This window comes from Pleuronectes platessa, chromosome 6, assembly GCF_947347685.1.
Source record: "Pleuronectes platessa chromosome 6, fPlePla1.1, whole genome shotgun sequence".
NCBI classification, from domain to species: Eukaryota; Metazoa; Chordata; class Actinopteri; order Pleuronectiformes; family Pleuronectidae; genus Pleuronectes; species Pleuronectes platessa.
Genome location: NC_070631.1, coordinates 15,207,197 through 15,224,258, shown reverse-complemented (window position 1 = coordinate 15,224,258; position 17,062 = coordinate 15,207,197). Strand labels below are relative to the sequence as shown.

Here is a 17,062-nt window from a genome sequence, read left to right as displayed (position 1 = left end):
CCAGTTTTTATGTGAAAGAGCCATATTGCTGATATGAATTAGGATTTATGTTTTGACACAATAACTTATCATGACACAGGTTCCTGAAGAAATAGCAGCTAAAAGTCAAAGGTATTATATTTTCAAAGTTGATCTAGAATAATTGTTTTGCTTACATGAAGCAAACTATTTAAAATCAACAGCAAAATGATGGGGACATTTCTGTTAAATACAAATGACGTCAAAATGATCATGTCAATAAAACAAATTCCTTTCTTAATTGCCAAACAAAAAATTCAAAGAGAGACGATACAAACTGTGTGTACGTATTGGCTGCTATATATAAACCATATTTGTCCTGTCAAAGATTCATAATGTTATCATTTTTTACACATCTGAAAAGATCTTGAACTTGGTGTTTTGTGCCATTTGTGCCATTCTAGACCTGTGCACAGTGCTCTTTGCTCTTTTCCCCGATCTCGTGCTGACTCTCTCTGTCTGTAACAGTCAGACTGACCATCAGCAGTCCAAGGAGAAATCCTGCCTTTGTCGATGGCCCCTTAAAACATCCATAAAATACCCATACCATGCAGGATTTTGTTGGGTAGATACCGTTTTTACTGTGTCCGTTCATGCAACAAGCATACAGTTAACACAAGTGAAAGTGGATGGCATACCAAAAAATGTTGTTAAAAAATGTAGAGGGTGGGGGGGGGCTATACTACAATCACTGTAATGATTAACTGATTTATAAAAAATCACCTGTAGCTGAGTTTGATAAACTGCTGATACTCAGTAGGTTGTCTAGTCTTTACTCAATCCCAGATTAAACGCATGAAATGTTCAAATGTGTCACTTTGTTGTGAATTTATAGAAGCTGCTAAGTTTTTTTTTAATAAGAATTTTGTCAAACAACTGGCTTTTCCTGTCATTCTCTATACACAGCTCAATGTCACACACAGGTCTGAAAGTCTACTGGAGGGAAGCACAAGCTGGTTGCTTCAAGACTTTTGGTGAGAGCACCAAATCAACCAATGATAACTACTTGAAAGAGTTTTCTTGAGCTTCTATTTTACTTTTGTACAATAACTGAACATGGCAGATAAGTGACTTTGCTAAAGCAGAACAGAAAAGCATAGGGAAAGCTAGAATAAACTGATACACACAATTAGACGTACTGTATAATACACAGAGACTATTCATGGTCAAACAGCACAGCTGACATCAACAGCATCAATGGTTGAAACTATAAAAGTTGAAAAACATATGTTGTGCACAATATGATTTGCTTAAAATCGAAATAATTGTATTTGTCTTATCTCGGACAGTTAAGCTTCAGACTTACTCACAAAAACAACCCATTTGTCCTCTTTCTCGGTCATGCACCTTAGAACAATAGAGCCTTCCTACAAACTTTTATAATTGCAGGAAATAAATGAAAACACATAAGACTCACTCTTATGCTTTTGGCCTTCCTCTAAACCAAAAACTTTAAAACCCATTATTCTTTTTGCAAGAACTAATGACGTTTTTTGTCTCTTCAGCTTAACACACTAATTGACAGTTTTTTTGGAGGATAGCCCAGATGGAAAAATAAGTACCCCCTTAAAGACCCAACTCCCTTGCTCATTCCTCTAGCTTTAAGTCCCTTATTAATTAAACTTTCACCAAGTCGGGATTTTTTATTAAAAAGATAAAGTCTTCTGTACCGTAAAACAGAACTAGCCTATTGTCTCTGAAGCTAAAATTTTATTTCTATAAATAAAAGAGACTTTTTAATACTGTCATCTGCAGCAGAGGGACTGGGAACGAAGGATCCACACTGTACGGTAATTAGAGGGAGATTTTCATCCCAACTGCTCTAGAATTGGTCAGCTTTAACCAATACCCTTTACTCCCACTGAATAAATACTCTAAGACTGTTCATTTTAGCATCAAGGGATATTATTTACTGTGTGGCAAAGAGAGGTAGTATCATCACACTCAGAAGAGACTTTAGTGTAAATACCTGTTTTGCCATTGCTCTGTGTCTAGCCATACATCTCAGACATCATGGCACACTGTTGTTCAGACGGGGAAATTAAGCTACAGCCAAATATTGACTGCCGTTTTATGATCAGTCATCCACGTGATCAATCAAATCCCTCTTGTGTCATTAACTTTGCAACACTACTTGTCAATCAGCATTATAAGACAGGGATTGTTTTCACTCCGGCGAAGATACCTGCTTCTTTCTGTCAATTTTACGGAAAAAAAACAAGAAAAAACAAAACAATGTTAGGTGTATTATTCAAAAGGAATGATTCAGAAGAAGGGCTGTAGAATCACCAGCCTAAGCAAACAGCCCACTCCGAAGAGACATATATAGAGGGACCATTGCATTGGCACCATAACTGAAATGACTTACTTCTGAGAATTTTTCAGTATTAACAAAAAAACAGAGCAGAAAAATGTAATGTTGTTTTGTTTTTCCCACTGTGCTGATAAATGCACTTCAATAATGAGCATCTGATTATGTCAGGCAGAGTTCTCCAAATATAATCAGCTGCTTTTAACCACAAATCTTAAGTGAAAACAGGGCAACTGCCTTGAGGGAATCGCTGTAAAGGATCTCAATGGGCTTTTTTTCGAGATGTGTGTATCTGTAGAGAAGGCAAAGAGGGTCAACATCTCATCTACTCATGTGCAGCCTGTAGTGTGTGGGTCAAAACAATTGTTATGACAGTCTGACGCTGATATGAAGGCAGCACTTACACAGAGGATTACAGACACTCGCAGCGTTAAGGTGCGTTAAGTTGCCAGAAAAGCAATGTATCACCCGCAGAGGATCATTATGCCACTTCCACAGTCACTGCCATACAGCCAGCAAATCACAGCCAATTAAGAACCCTTCAAACTTACAAGTCAAGCATCACTTGTTGTGCTGTCCATAATGGGGTTTTATGGATATGAAGCCGTTCTGATGGCTGTATTGGTCTTGTGATGAATGTTAAACTTTACAGGGAACGTGGCCTGACAAAGACGGGTGTGAAAACTAAACAGATAGTTTTGTGCTTTTGTTTTTTTCAGTGGTAGAAAGAAGGGAAGATAAAAGACGCTCAGGGAACTCTGCATGTATGATCCAATTCTATCACTTCATGAGAATCACACTTTCTACTTATTCATCGGGATAAACAATTCAGGCCTGTTTCCCAAATTTTTTCTGTCAGTTTTCTGTTTTCTGCTAACGAGTTGTCACTAATATGTACTGGAATGCTGTGTGAATAGACAATTTGATTGGCCACGAAGAACTTAATGATGTATACCAAATGTGGGAGGACAGCTTCTAAGCACAGATTTTTGTAGACAAACATAGTTGTTGACAGCCTTTTCCACCCAGTTTGCCATTTCTGTCTGACTGTAACTCCGAAATTAAGAACATAATGTTTCCAAGGTACCGCAGCCGTTAACAAATCATGTCTTATTAGCATTTTTACTTAATTGGTCAGATTGTAGAGACACATCAAGAAAACATAGCAAGAGGGAATTCATGTTTAAAAACTAAAACAGTACACCAGCTTGCATCCATAGGAAAATAAATCTGACTGTGTACCAATGGAAAAAAATATAAAAATTGCATGTGTACATAAAGGCACCCTCCTATTGTGATGTGAATTGTGTTGCATTGTTCCTCTGTGCACATTGCAGCTTACGCGACCTTAATTTGTGCCAGTGTGTCTTCATGTGAGCAGACCCCAGTCATTTTTAAACGGCTCCATTTAAAATGCAATTTGATTATCTGCCAAATTGCTACCAAGTCTTCCCCTCTGCAGCTTGGGGATGGGGGGTAAAAAATTTAATTAGCATTTGTGCATAAAAGAGAGGTCTTTGTTGCATTTGGAACACGGCATCCCAGAATGACCAGCACTTTCAAAGAGTCATCACCCAAACGATTTCAAACTAATAGATCCAAAGGGAGGGGAGCAGTCCTGGCACAGAGGGGTGGGGTGGGGTGGAATCACAGAGGTCTTCAGTGGCACTGAAAAAATAACCCACAGGACCTGGCATGTTTAAATAATCCAAAACTTTTCTTTAATCATAGTTTAGAAAATTGGCTGGGACCTTCAGCAGGAGACAGCTGCTCTGCCCCATAGCCATTTAATGAGATTCACTGAGGGTTTCCCTTAAAATATTTACGCTGTCCCATGGCACGGCAATATTGTCCTAGAATGGGGAGATAAGAGCCAAGGAGGTGTGTTGAAGTTCTCCTAATCAATTTGCTAATTACTGGAGCTGCTATAGGAGAGCAGAGAGGAGTCCCTTCTGGCAAGCTGTATTCTAATAAACGCTGAAAAATTTATTTACTCCCTTAGCCAAGAGGAATTCTGAAGTGGGATTACAGCAAAGAGCTGATTGAGACAGAGCCGCGTTGTGGTTGAGGTCGCAGTCAGAGCAGCGAAGAGAGGTCTCCAAACATAAAAGGATCTCTCAGGACCTGCACCTTTGCATCTGCTCAGGGAAAGGAGCTGGCAGACGCTAACAGACTTGGCACGAAAAGACCTGACTGCTATAGCTACATAGCAACAAATATTAATGAGACTTCTGGTTCTTGCATATTATAACAGCTTATTGTTGATGCATATGTATGCAGTATACACATTGTATAAGAAAAAATGCATGTATTAATTCTATATACAGACATACCGATAAAACAAAGCAATCACTTTAATAGTTAATATCACAGGAGCTATGGAGTGGTATTCTCCTCAGAGCAGAGGGCAATAGGCCCAGACATGATGCCAGACGCTCAGGTTGTGTGTTTGAAGCTACCTTTATGCCCTCTGGCACAGGCTGACCCCTTTCTCCCAACCTGTAGGACTGAGGGCAACCCTGGACCTGTCATAGGACACAGACCACATCCTCTTCAGGGCTTGGGGCAAAAGTTGCTCCACCTCTCCATTGCACATTATCTATAAGCCCACTTCCCTCTCCGGGGACTGTAGCCAATGGCATGTTGGCAGGATCAAGACAAGTCAAAGGTTGGCATAAACTGAGAGCACAAAACGGCATTACCATGAACTACTTACAATCCACTATGGCAGAGTAAAGTGAAGCATGGAGCAAGCTGGACCCTGGGGTATACCAGCAGGTATTTGTGGGGGGTATTTAAAGAGGCATTGTTTTCACAAGTAATTGGTCAATTTTGTGTAACTGCATAACATTTCCCCTTTCCACTCATTGTTTCCTCCACCATGGAGGTTGTGTTTTCATCAGTGTTGGTTAGTTTGCCGAAATATGCAAAAACAAATGGGGGGGGGGGGGGGTAAGGAGCCAAAGAGGAAGCAATAAAGTTTTGAAGCGGATCTGCATAAACTGGCAGATCCAGGATTTTTATGTCCCTTGCTTTTACATGGCAAGGTAGGGCACGGAGTTATGCACTGGGTTCTTTAACTATAATATGTCTTCCTAAAATGTGACTCAAACCTTTAAAAGTATAAAAGAATTTATTAAAACTAGAGTGAAACATTATTGTTTAATGAAATGAATGAGAGAGTTGGTAGCATAGTTTTGTGGGTGACAATCCTGGTCACAAGTTCACAACAGGTTTGATCACTATCAGGTCAGAATTCATGCACTACCTCAGAATACAGTACACTACATGTCAGGGTACTCACTGAAGTATCCAATTCGAGACACAACAATAGATTTGTTAGTTTTTACAGTGTATTTCCAGGTCACTCAATACATTTCTCCAATCAGCTCGTTTCCCTGACTCCCACAGTGTCTCTAGCGATCTCTCCCGTGCAACTTAGCACATGGATCAGAGAACAAACCCACCGAGAATTGAGGCCAAAACAAAAACACAAAAAAAACCTGTTGCTGTGACATTTTGTTCCCTCTCACCTCAACACACGCCGGTCACAATGGACCGGTGTGTGGGGGATCTGTGTTCAGATCTCCATGGTGATGGCTCTCTGCCTCCCAAGGCTCCCTAGAGGGGGGGGTGGAGGATTGACGGTGGGGAGGAGGAGGGCAGTAATGGAGAGCAGTTTGCCAACCACGCCTCAACCAAAACACAGTGATACAAGAAGCGGAGAAGAAGAGATTTTGGTAAAAGCATCTTATGTGTGTAAGAAGTCTGCACTTTGGGCCCCGTCAGCTCAGTTTAGTCTAGTATCAGCTCAGCCTTTAAAATTCATCAGTGCAACTGACACCAATGCACCATCAAAAGAGGCCGACACGTTAGAGGGAAACTCTTTTACTCCTTAACCTTTAAAAGAGCAAAAAATAGAACAAATGCAGGTTCATGAGCAAAGGTCTGAGAACATCTGTCCGTGGGTAAATCATCCTTACATGACAGAAAGGCACTGAGATGACATTACACTGAGCAAGACAAAAGGGCACCCCACTCTACACCATCAGCTCAAATTTCATTTGCTTATTTGACTGTTGTCCCCCTCTTGGACAATTAAGCCAACACGTTCCCAAGAGGGTTTGCAGAGGTATCATCAAAATTCAAATACGTCAGCAGTAAAGAGGCTGAGACGAGGCCGGGAAACCAATATTTTTCCAGCAGTCAACCACGGCCATTGAAGGAAAATTAAAAAGAAAAACTACAGCTAATAATTGGAAAAACTGAACATCAGTTAGAGGCTTTGGGGAAAAGTGGATGCAAAAAAACTTGTTTTAAACTTGGAAATATTTGATTGTCTCCCAAATAAAGACAATAGTTTAGACTGAATGAACTAGTAGCCTGTAATTTGTGCTTTAAGACCTTAAGTTGTGACATTTTGATTACGTGCTAAAACACTCTAAATCTAGTTTAACTATCTTTTAAGATGCTATTCGAACCGAGTAACCGGTGGCATACACAGTGTTTGTCATTCAGAAACACCGGGAAACATTACAGGGTTGGGAAAAAATAAATTGATTCCCATAAGAATCATAATTCTTATCTTCTTCAATTCCCTGGTGTGTTTCAGCAGAAAATTCACCACGGCCGGAGAAACAGCGTTAGTCATGGCAGAGCGCAGACTGCTTCTTTATTTTTTTGTCTTATTCCAAAACACATTTAGTCAGTGATGGTGATCAGTAAATGGTAATTTATTAAACAAAGAACAGTGAAACATGTTATAGCAGCAGATTTTTTTTTTATTCTTAAAGTCATACTGAATCAACTGTGACACAGAAAATGTGACTTTGAATAAAATCTTGTGATTCCGAGGATTCCCAAATGTAATTACTACAGCTGCGTATTAAAGAGCATTTATGTTCTGTACACTGTGGTATTACTCAGTGTCTTTATCAAGGCATTTGCACTCATTCACGAAACATGTATATAGATTTTCTTTCAAGAATTAAAGGTGCTTAAACTGCAATGTGTACATTTTAAATTAAGGCTTAAAGATTGACGGATAATTAAACAGCAAAATAAAACACTCACTGTGCTTATTACAGGAAGTATAAAAATTATTTTCTGGTGTGGACTAAGATTAATGCGCCCGGCTTGTCTCACATCTGATTTGATGAATGAACAGGAATACGGTAATATCACTAACACTGTAGAACGCCTTTAGGTGACGCAACACTGGACTGTAAGTTTAGCACAGTGTATAAATAAATACTGCATTGGATTTCCATTAAGGCAACGTGGTTGAACAACCACTACAAGAGGCAGGCAATTTGTTAAATGAGTTAATTGGTCACCAGTTCATCCAATTCATCTTAATCCTTGTTACTGGACCACACCCAAAGAACAGTGAGTTAGGCATGCACTGCAGCCAGCCGTCGCTTTGACTGGAAAACTGAATCCCTTGTTTCCATTGGTGCCAAAGTCAAAACGATTCTATTTAGATTTTTTTTCAGTCAAGCCTTTTACTAGTCACCAGTTCTTCATTACAGAATACACCAGGACATATGGCTTATGGTTTTTAGTCTGATGCAGACCTGTTTACTCACTTAATGCCAGGTGGCACAGGAACCGAAAAGCTACAGGCTGGGGGAAAGGGCCTAACCTTTAAACAGTATCTGAACGTCCTCCCTTTCTCCTTGAACATCTATCCTTAACTGTACTCCTCTGGTCCCCTCCCTGTCCCAGAGTGGCCAGCTGGGAGCGGTGCGCATGTGCTGACGTCCCTACTAACCTTGGCCAGTGCAAGGATTACCGTGCATTCACACTCAGTGCTCCTTCTTTCCTTAAGACTTATTAAGAATGATAATGAGCTCGGAAAGGGGCAGCATGTCCCTTTCTAAACTCTGCGAAAGCTCTCTGTCTTTCTCACTGTTCACTTGTCTTATCCCCCTCCCCCCCCCTTCTATTCTTCCTCTCTCCACCCTTTTCTGCAGTCTCTCTCTCTCCCCCAGTCCATCTTCTCGCTCTCTTTCTCCGCCGTATTGAAAGGGCCCAGGACAAATTACCAAAAAAGCCATTTTCATCTACGAACTGCAGGATTTAATCGATACTTATTTCATGCCTTCAAAATCAACCCTATATTACTGTTGTCTGTGTGATTTGTTTATTTTGCTCTGGAATATTCCTTCAGTCGAAGGAGGGGAAATGCACAGGATGCAATTCACCTTGAACCTCCATTATATTGGATTTCTCTACTGGCTGATCAAGCATGCAAAAAGGACATTTCCTCAGCACTAAAATAAAAACAATAATGATGATTAAAAAAACATGTGTGCTATTTGTGCTGGTGTAACAGTACGTGTTGAGGGCAGTATATTTTTACAAAGCAAAACACTATGGTTGTGGAAGCGTGAGTTTGTATACAAAATCATTACACTGAGGGTGCAATTGATAATGCTTATGTGCTGGGAAACAAAAGTAATGGCTCCTGAAGCCTGTCAAACACCGCCTGGGATTACTGACGCTTATTTGACATCAAAGACCTGAGGTCCACAGCCAAGGTCAAACAGAACAGGAATACACATGGGTTTAATTCTACACACCCCTTGACAGATGCAGATGGGTACTTATGAGACATGAGGCATTTCGCTGACTGATAGGGCTGCAGGAAATAAGAACATTGGCGGCATCGCACACTGATTAACCAATGAGATGCTGAGCTAGTCGAGAGAACCAGGGGCAAAGCACCACAGGCAACATTTCAAGTACAATTTTACAAAAAGAGAGAGCGACCCAATCAAGAGGCTTGGAGGACCACATCCATAAACACTAACTAAACACACAGACCAAATTGTAATTAAAACAGCACAAATGGACAATTAGTGTGTCTGCTCTCGCAGCACTGCAGATCTGCACAGCTCCAGAAGGCCAGTAGGTTTGACAGATGGATATTGCAGTGTCTCATCAATGCCGAGGAGAGATGAGAACCCGTAGCACCGGTGTGACTGTGAGGTTTGGCCGCTGTCCAGCTAGAGGTGGACCTCTGGACAGCAGACGCATGCCGTCACATTCCAGAGGTACACGCTGACTGAAAAGCAGGAAAACTGCTTAAATTGATCACTTAACAGCCCTGTTTGAACTGAACGTGTTAAGGTGCATGTACAATACCACCGTAATTCACTGGGGTGAACTATTGTACCCTGTTGTGTCACCTGCTGTTGGTTATTATTTTTTTGGTGACCTCATAAAATAAAAAAGAGCACTAAGGTAAACTTTCCTTTAGTCTGACTAATGCTTGCTATTCAAATCACACAAAATGCATGCTGATTTCATGTCGAAACATGTGTTTTTTAAGCTCGCCTGTTTCCGTGTCAAGTGTGCTCTTGCTTTGCATGCATGAATACATCTGCAACAGTTAGGCTCCACAGCTGCTGAATTATGAGGGTATTATGGAAAATACCTCAAAAGCACACACTGTGTACCTAATGCATATTTCTACATTATAAAATTATTTCATCCACGGCTGATTTGTAAGACAGAAAAAAAAAATCAAAGCACAAAGAGGGACATCCAAACTGCAAGAATTGAAAAAGGAAAGGAAAAAACGTCAATGTTTACCTTGTGTTGTACTAGCAGTGGCATTTTTAATATGGAAGATGGCTTTCCATGAATGATCTGTTTAACCAAAGACAAGAGGGAGAGAAAAAAGGGATAATTAATTACTTATGTGAGCTATTGCACGGGAGAGACAATAAACCTGCCCGGTCGCCATGGATATGACATATTTGCTCTGAAAACAACACAATAATTAGCAAAGGAGAAAGATCCGGTGAGAATATGAGAACTCTGGCTTTAAAGTGCCAGTGATCTATTCCTGTCCTCACTATCATCCCTGAGAATAATAACCCAGTGGCAAGCAGACACTGGAAATGCACAAGAGCACAAACGGTGACCCTTTAACAAAAGCATGAAATCCTGTTGAATTAAATCTTACATCATAGTGGTGTTCTGTAGAGATCACACCTAACCAATCACGGAGGAACGCAGAGTGTTTTTAAACAGATTGTTTGTTCAGTAGTAGGTGGAAGTCAGAAAAGCCTGCCTCACAGCCACATAGAGCAGGAAGTGCAGAAAAATGCTATTTACCTTATGGCAAATACAGTGTGAGTGAGTGTGTGTGTGTGTGTGTGTGTGTGTGTGTGTGTGTGTGTGTGTGTGTGTGTGTGTGTGTGTGTGTGTGTGTGTGTCAGAGAGATGTATAACCTGCCAACTGTTGTCATAACATTCTGAGCAAATGGTCAGGTTTTGCACAGGGTTTCATAATCGTGTGATATTTATGATGGTATTTATTTATGTATTTATGCACAATAACCTGCTGAAACTCCAAATAATCTGCAGTGAACTGCTTGGACGAAGTCGTGCATTTAACACGTTGCACATTCCGGCTGCTGTTTGACTCTGCAGCTCCCGATTAATCTAATGTCCCGCACATGCGACACTGAGAAAAAAAATATGTGTTTTAATAATACATTAAAAAATAAAAAGAGAAGTCATGTGCAGACAGTCTTCAAGAGCAACTTCCGCATTTCAGGCTTTGAATATTGATCTCATTTATAGTAGTTCCTCTATTTACAGTCAATGGTGGTGTGTGAGGGCTGCAACCTGTGTAGTCGCGACCAGCGGAGTTTCACTAAGTTTTTCTCGATAAATACTGGCACTTTGGGCGCAGACCACAAGTCGCTCATGCGAGTCGTTTTTGCAGCTTTTGGGGAAGTGTCAGAAACACGCAGTATTAAACTGTAGCTCTGAGCTAATAAGCGAATAAATAATAATAGGAACCTCATTTTAGCTTTGCTTTTGAATAGCAGGGGGGGACAGGGGAAGAGGGCGCGTGAGCTCGCCAGAAAAGTGCGAAGTGAGGGAGGAAAAGAGGAAAGTTGCAGCTGAGGGAGTGAACAGAGGAGCTGGAGGTCTCCGCAGGTTCCACTGTGTTTGGCGAATTATTCAAGTTTAATGAACCTCTGCTCCTCTCGCCGGTGTTTCCCACAGGGGCTTCTCCGGCAGCATAGAGAGACTCAGTCGCTCCGGGTCCACACCGCCACCGCCGCCTCCGCTGCTGCCTCCGCCGCCGCGCATCGACACTGACAGCCGGTCACACCGTGTCTCCCCTCGGCTCCTCCTCACCCCGACCCGCCGCCCTCACAGCGACATTTCCCCCAAAATGACTCAAACTGCTTCGTCGGCACCGACCGACACTTTGACAGTGATGGACACGCGCGTGTTGAGTAGTTGAGGGGAAAAGGGAAAACTCTTACCTGTGGGTACTTCGCCGTGTGTCGGTCACTTCCAGCCCGAAGAGACGTGCGACTTAACGGTGGAGAACGTGACACCTTTCATTACTAAAGTTGCCACATTTGTCTTTTTAAGTTTTTTTCTTTTTGAGGGTTTTTATTGTTGCATTTTCTAATTTCTTACAGGGGCGAGTCGCCCGGAAGATCTGCCCTGGAGACCGGCTTCAAGTGGGAAGCGGAGTCCTTAATTGAATTTCTCGGTTGGCAGGTGGTGCTTGGAAGAACTGGACTGGAGTCTGGTGGAGGTCTCTGCTGACAGCTTGTCAAACAGGCAGCTCATACTGTTAGTACATATGTACTGTCAGTACTGTCAGTACATACTGTAAGTACATATTATTGTCAGTACATAGATACTGTCAGTACATATATACTGTCAGTACATATATACTGTTAGTACATTTATACTGTCAATGAATATATACCGTCAATATATATCTACTGTCAGTACATATATTGTCAGTACATATCTACTGTCAATACATATCTACTATCTGTGCATATCTACTGTCTCTAGATATACACTGTCAGTACATATATATTGTCAGTACATATATACTGTCATTGCATATACAGTATACTGTCTTTTGCCTCAGAGAGGATATTCTGTGTTTTTCATTGACAAAGTTAAGTAATAAATCAACTTTAATCAAGCACTGGTTTAGTGAATATAGGCAGGGGCTGGAGGAACAACCCGGTCTAATTAAAGGTAGGGTTGGTAATTTCTTACTAAAATATCCTTTTATCTGATTGGTTAAAATCCTCTTTGTGTGCTGATAGCCATCGATAAATAAAGTCATTTAAAAAAAAAAGAAAAAAAGTTTCTGGATGTTGCCCCCGACGGGTTTGTATTCAGTCCGATGAAATAATTGGTTGTTATACCTGTCTGTCACTAACCGACCTACCTGCCAGCCCGCCCTGCCTGTGCTCTCACTGTGCATAACCAGAGACTTCAGCTGGAGAGACAGACACCACTGAAGCAGAGGTGATAGAAGTTAGCGAGTGAGTCGCGGAGAAGTTGGCTTCTAGCTGTTGTCAGACAGTGCGCATTCACATGGGTGTAGGTTTGAAGAGTGGTCCGATTGGAGGGGTGTATGTCTTGCTTGCATTTGGTGTATTTAGTTATTGTATATTAGTTATTTAGGGTTTGGGAATTTTTTAACGTCTAGTTTGACTTTTTAGTTGGGTCCCATCCATTAACATGGAGGACTCTAGTAATTATGACCAGGTGGTTATAAGGACGCTTTGTCTTCACTTTAGGGTAGCAGGCACGTCCCCAGTCTTTAAATTAAGGCTGTAGGACAAACTTAGCTTAACTGCACATTTACCGCTGGGTCTTTCTGACCATTTTCTGTATGAAACCAGACCAATTATTTCCAAACTGTTTGCTCTGATTTGTGCAAACTCAAAAGTAATAAATATCCAGGCATTTGGTCACGTTATTCATAAAATGTAAAGCCTTTAATTATTCTAGGTAAGGCCTGCTCACAACCTAAGTCCAGTCTTTTAGCCTCTGTCCCGCAACCATCTGGATTTCACTGTTTCAGTCATCATCATTTTCTGTCTGTCCGATAATACAAAATATATTACTGTACTTTTCTTTCCACCTATAAATGTATACATTCACCACCTTAGAGGCTCAAAATATGAACATATGAGATGGGAGATGATTGTTGAACAATAGTCAAAAACATTTGCTCATGGTTGGATGATCTGAAGTTTTAATAGCTATTATTAATACAATATATTCAGCTTATATTCAAAAACCAAAGAAAAACACTATAGAGAGTCCAAACATAAAAGAAAAAACCTGTTGAATTTAGAAGTGAAAATAATCATTTCAATTTTTTTGTTACTTTATGCATCAAATTTTGCACCCATGATTCCTAGTTGACCAGTAATAGTAAATATTCCGCGTTTAAAAACCTATGACATTCGTTCAAATTGGTCACTTAGCAGACTAGCCTGTCAGCACCACAACACCCTGGCACACAGGAACAATGTGGTGGCTGCAGATGGCAAACTGTGGGTTGATCAAAGCGTTTTTAAAGCTGGAAACAGCTGCTTGATGCAGCTGGAAATGGTGTTAATGAGACTGAATCAACACACTGAAGCTGGGTTCCATACTTCCAAAACAATGACCCAAAAAGCACTAAAATGCTCCGAACTGAATTGACCCTCAGTGATTATTGTCAGTGTCTTTGCGATGAGCAATTGCTTTCACAGCACGCAGTCATTTGATCTGTTCACATAAATCAGGAACATGTCGAGACGCAGTTTGGCGGAGAATAATGTCTCATTTGCAGTTAATGGGATTATTTTAATGGTTTAATTGATATTGATGCATTTTTGGAACTTTAAATAAAAATCTACAACATCTAGCGTCTTCACAGGGATCATACTTCAGATTGTGTGTTTCATAGTTAATCAGCCACTATTTAGAGCGTTTCCCACCGTACATCTCAAGTTTACCTTCCTATTGGCAGAACACTAATGTCACCTCCTCTCTTTGTTTTCCTTCGCCCTCACCTGTCCTACCTCCTAACGTACGCCAATATTTGACTGTAAAATATTCTGAGCATGACACTCCTTTAAGGTATTCCAGGAGCAAAGCCCATATGAACAGTGGGGCTGTGATCATGTATGTTAAACTTGAACTTACCTTATCTAAATTCTGCAGACTTGTGAACTATTGACAAACAGATTATTGCCAATTAGCAGTTTTGTGATGTGTCCTGTTGTACATCACAAAGAATTGAGACGATCGATAGCAGAGTCAACTAACAAGGCAGGTAGAGCTTTCCTTCAATGCTCTAAGGAATCGAGGTTTGTGACCTATTTTTTGGTACACCGCCAACACATATATTTCCTTTAACAGATTTTTCATATTATTTTAAACTAATTTCAGATATCAATCCTAGGTAAGATTTGAACCCAAAATGGCCACTTCACAGAAATTCAAAGATAGGCTGAACATAATTCCAGACAAACTTTACATCTTGCTTAAAGGGTTTTTCAAAGCTTTATTGACTCTTCTCTGTAACTGCAACACCTTCAACACTTAAATATTATAGAGCTTGGTCAGACCCATCGCCTAAGACCTTCTGTATGTTTATAGTTAATAATGACAATGATCAATTTAAAAAACACCTTAAAAGACAAAAATCCACATGCTATTATGTATATTTTATTCTAGGAACCCTGGAATGTGTTATACTCTTGAGCAAATCCCCCAACGTCACTGCAGAGGTCCAGGCAACCCATCCATCAGTGGGTTCCTCCTGATGTTGCAATACTGTGATACAGAATAATAAAGAAGTACGAAAGACCAGAAAATCAATAGATTATTCTGCAGATCACTTGAATCCGTAATGATCCAGTCCATTTATCGCCAGCCACTGATTCATAAGGCCTGCTCTCAAGGGCGTAGCCGCCCCACCTATGCCCTCCTGACTCCTCTACCATTGGTAATTATAAAACATTAAAAGCTAATCACATGATAGTCCAAGGTTATAAAAGACGTACAGTCTGTTGTAAGTAAAAGGGTTCCTTTCATCGTGACAGAAATAGCAATATTCCTTGATAAGGTCAGATTCATACAGAAGGTTGTGAAACCAGATATAATTCATGTTGAAATGTTGAAAAAGAGGTTTATCTGAAACACTCTTGATAAAAACACATACATATATACAAATACATATGCTTCAACAAAATAAAAAAAATAAAATAAAAAGTCTCCCAACTCTTTTAGAGCTGTGTTGTTTATATGATTGTCTTTTTACCATGCAAGCTAACTCGCTGATACAATCAAGACAATGCCACCATGAGAACCTCTGAAAAGCCTGTGTCTGCACTGGGCATTGTGTCCAACAGCTGTTAGTCAAGAAATAGCTCTGACACACAACTGCTCCTCATGCACAACGTCTCAACTTTGTATTTTTGCATTTAAAAATATATTTTTGACAGAGCAAAATAAATCGGCATGGCTGCACTATCACATCCCATCGTACCATGCTGTTTATTTTGCAGATATTTGTAAGATAGTTATAATCGTAGCCCCTATGATAGAGTGGTTTTAAAATAAAATCCTGCAATCTATCCACATACCAGCTTTTCCAGACTGAATTATATAGTTAAACACAGAAAAAAGAGAGCAGTTGGCCTAGAGGCATGTGCGCTTGTCTTCACTACCAGCCCAAATACCTGTTTTATGTTCATCAAAACAAGCTCAAGTTTCACTCTGTAAGTAATACTGTAGATTTGTCAGCAGCAAGCAGTTAAATAAGGGTGTGACACGTCTGTGCGGATTTTCACATATAAAGTGTGAGAAACAGTGAACTGAGCTTGTGTTTTATGTTTGTGGGGAAACAGACATGTTGATCAATGAAGAGGACACGTGCCCGCCGCCAGCCTCCAGACCGTCCACTGGCAGGTGCCTGATCAAGGGCAACTTATTTTCAGTCACATTGCATGAGGGGGCCGATGAACTGGCATTCACCTTAATTAAATAAAGACATGTACAAATGTCCTTTAGCAGGTGGCTGTCTTATGGAAGTTAGCAGTGGTGGCAGCTGCCTATGTATGGTAAACAGGGAGCATTTTTGAAAAGTGATGGTGGCTGGCGAGGGAGGCGGGGACGAGGGGGAAGATTGGACAGCTGTCACCGTACCCACCTCACTGTGCTGACTTAGACCTAACGCTCGATCGAGCCTTTGTATATATTTTTTCAGTGCATTTCAACACTGTGTACACCTAGTGTTTGAGGCCGCACAGAGACGCATGTGGTGTGACAGATGCACCCGGCACATGAGCAGCAGAGGGCAAGAGCTGAAACGCCTTAGCCAGTGGAATTTTCTTCTCTGTCAAACTTCAGGGAGAAGCATGAATTTGTCATGACCTCGAAGAAAAATAAGTTATTCAAAATTAAACATGCAGATATAAATGTTTATTAAAAGTCACAGCCTGGCTGTTTGAGATATTCACAGGATTAGGTGGACAACAACAGACAGGGGGCTACATCCTCAGGAAATGAATGTGTGTGTCTCTCCCAAGACAAACTGTATTTTCCAAGATATTGTTCAATTCAAAATAATTATATGATGAATAAAGAAGAGCTATCCCTTTAAAGATCGCTGCAGGATCTGTGTTGACATGTCCGGACTGAAAACAAACGCCGCATTCAACAGTGCTGGTCACTGCACCATATGGTGATGATTAGATGCCCAGGTAAAATCTAATTTTAATAAATTCCTAATCAGCTTGGAAGGATACTGAAACAACATTGTTAATGGAAATGTGTGGAGTCAGCAAGGTCTTTCACAGCTGTGGTCTTTAATAAGATTTGAGAGGCATTACAACAACATTGCAGTCAGTGTCATGTTGAGCTGCTCCCTCTGTCTGTAAC

At 40.7% G+C, this 17,062-nt stretch overlaps 1 long non-coding RNA gene across 1 annotated transcript in view; it reads right to left on the bottom strand.

The window, feature by feature from the left end:
- Positions 1-11,856, bottom strand: part of LOC128442164 (uncharacterized) — an 80,092-nt gene extending 68,236 nt beyond the window's left edge. Inside the window, exons 1-2 of the long non-coding RNA XR_008338806.1 lie at positions 11,626-11,856; positions 9,929-9,985 (exon numbers count right to left, since the gene is read on the bottom strand). This is a non-coding gene — a long non-coding RNA (uncharacterized LOC128442164). The remainder of the gene's footprint in view (positions 1-9,928; positions 9,986-11,625) is intronic.
- Positions 11,857-17,062: the final 5,206 nt, after the last annotated feature.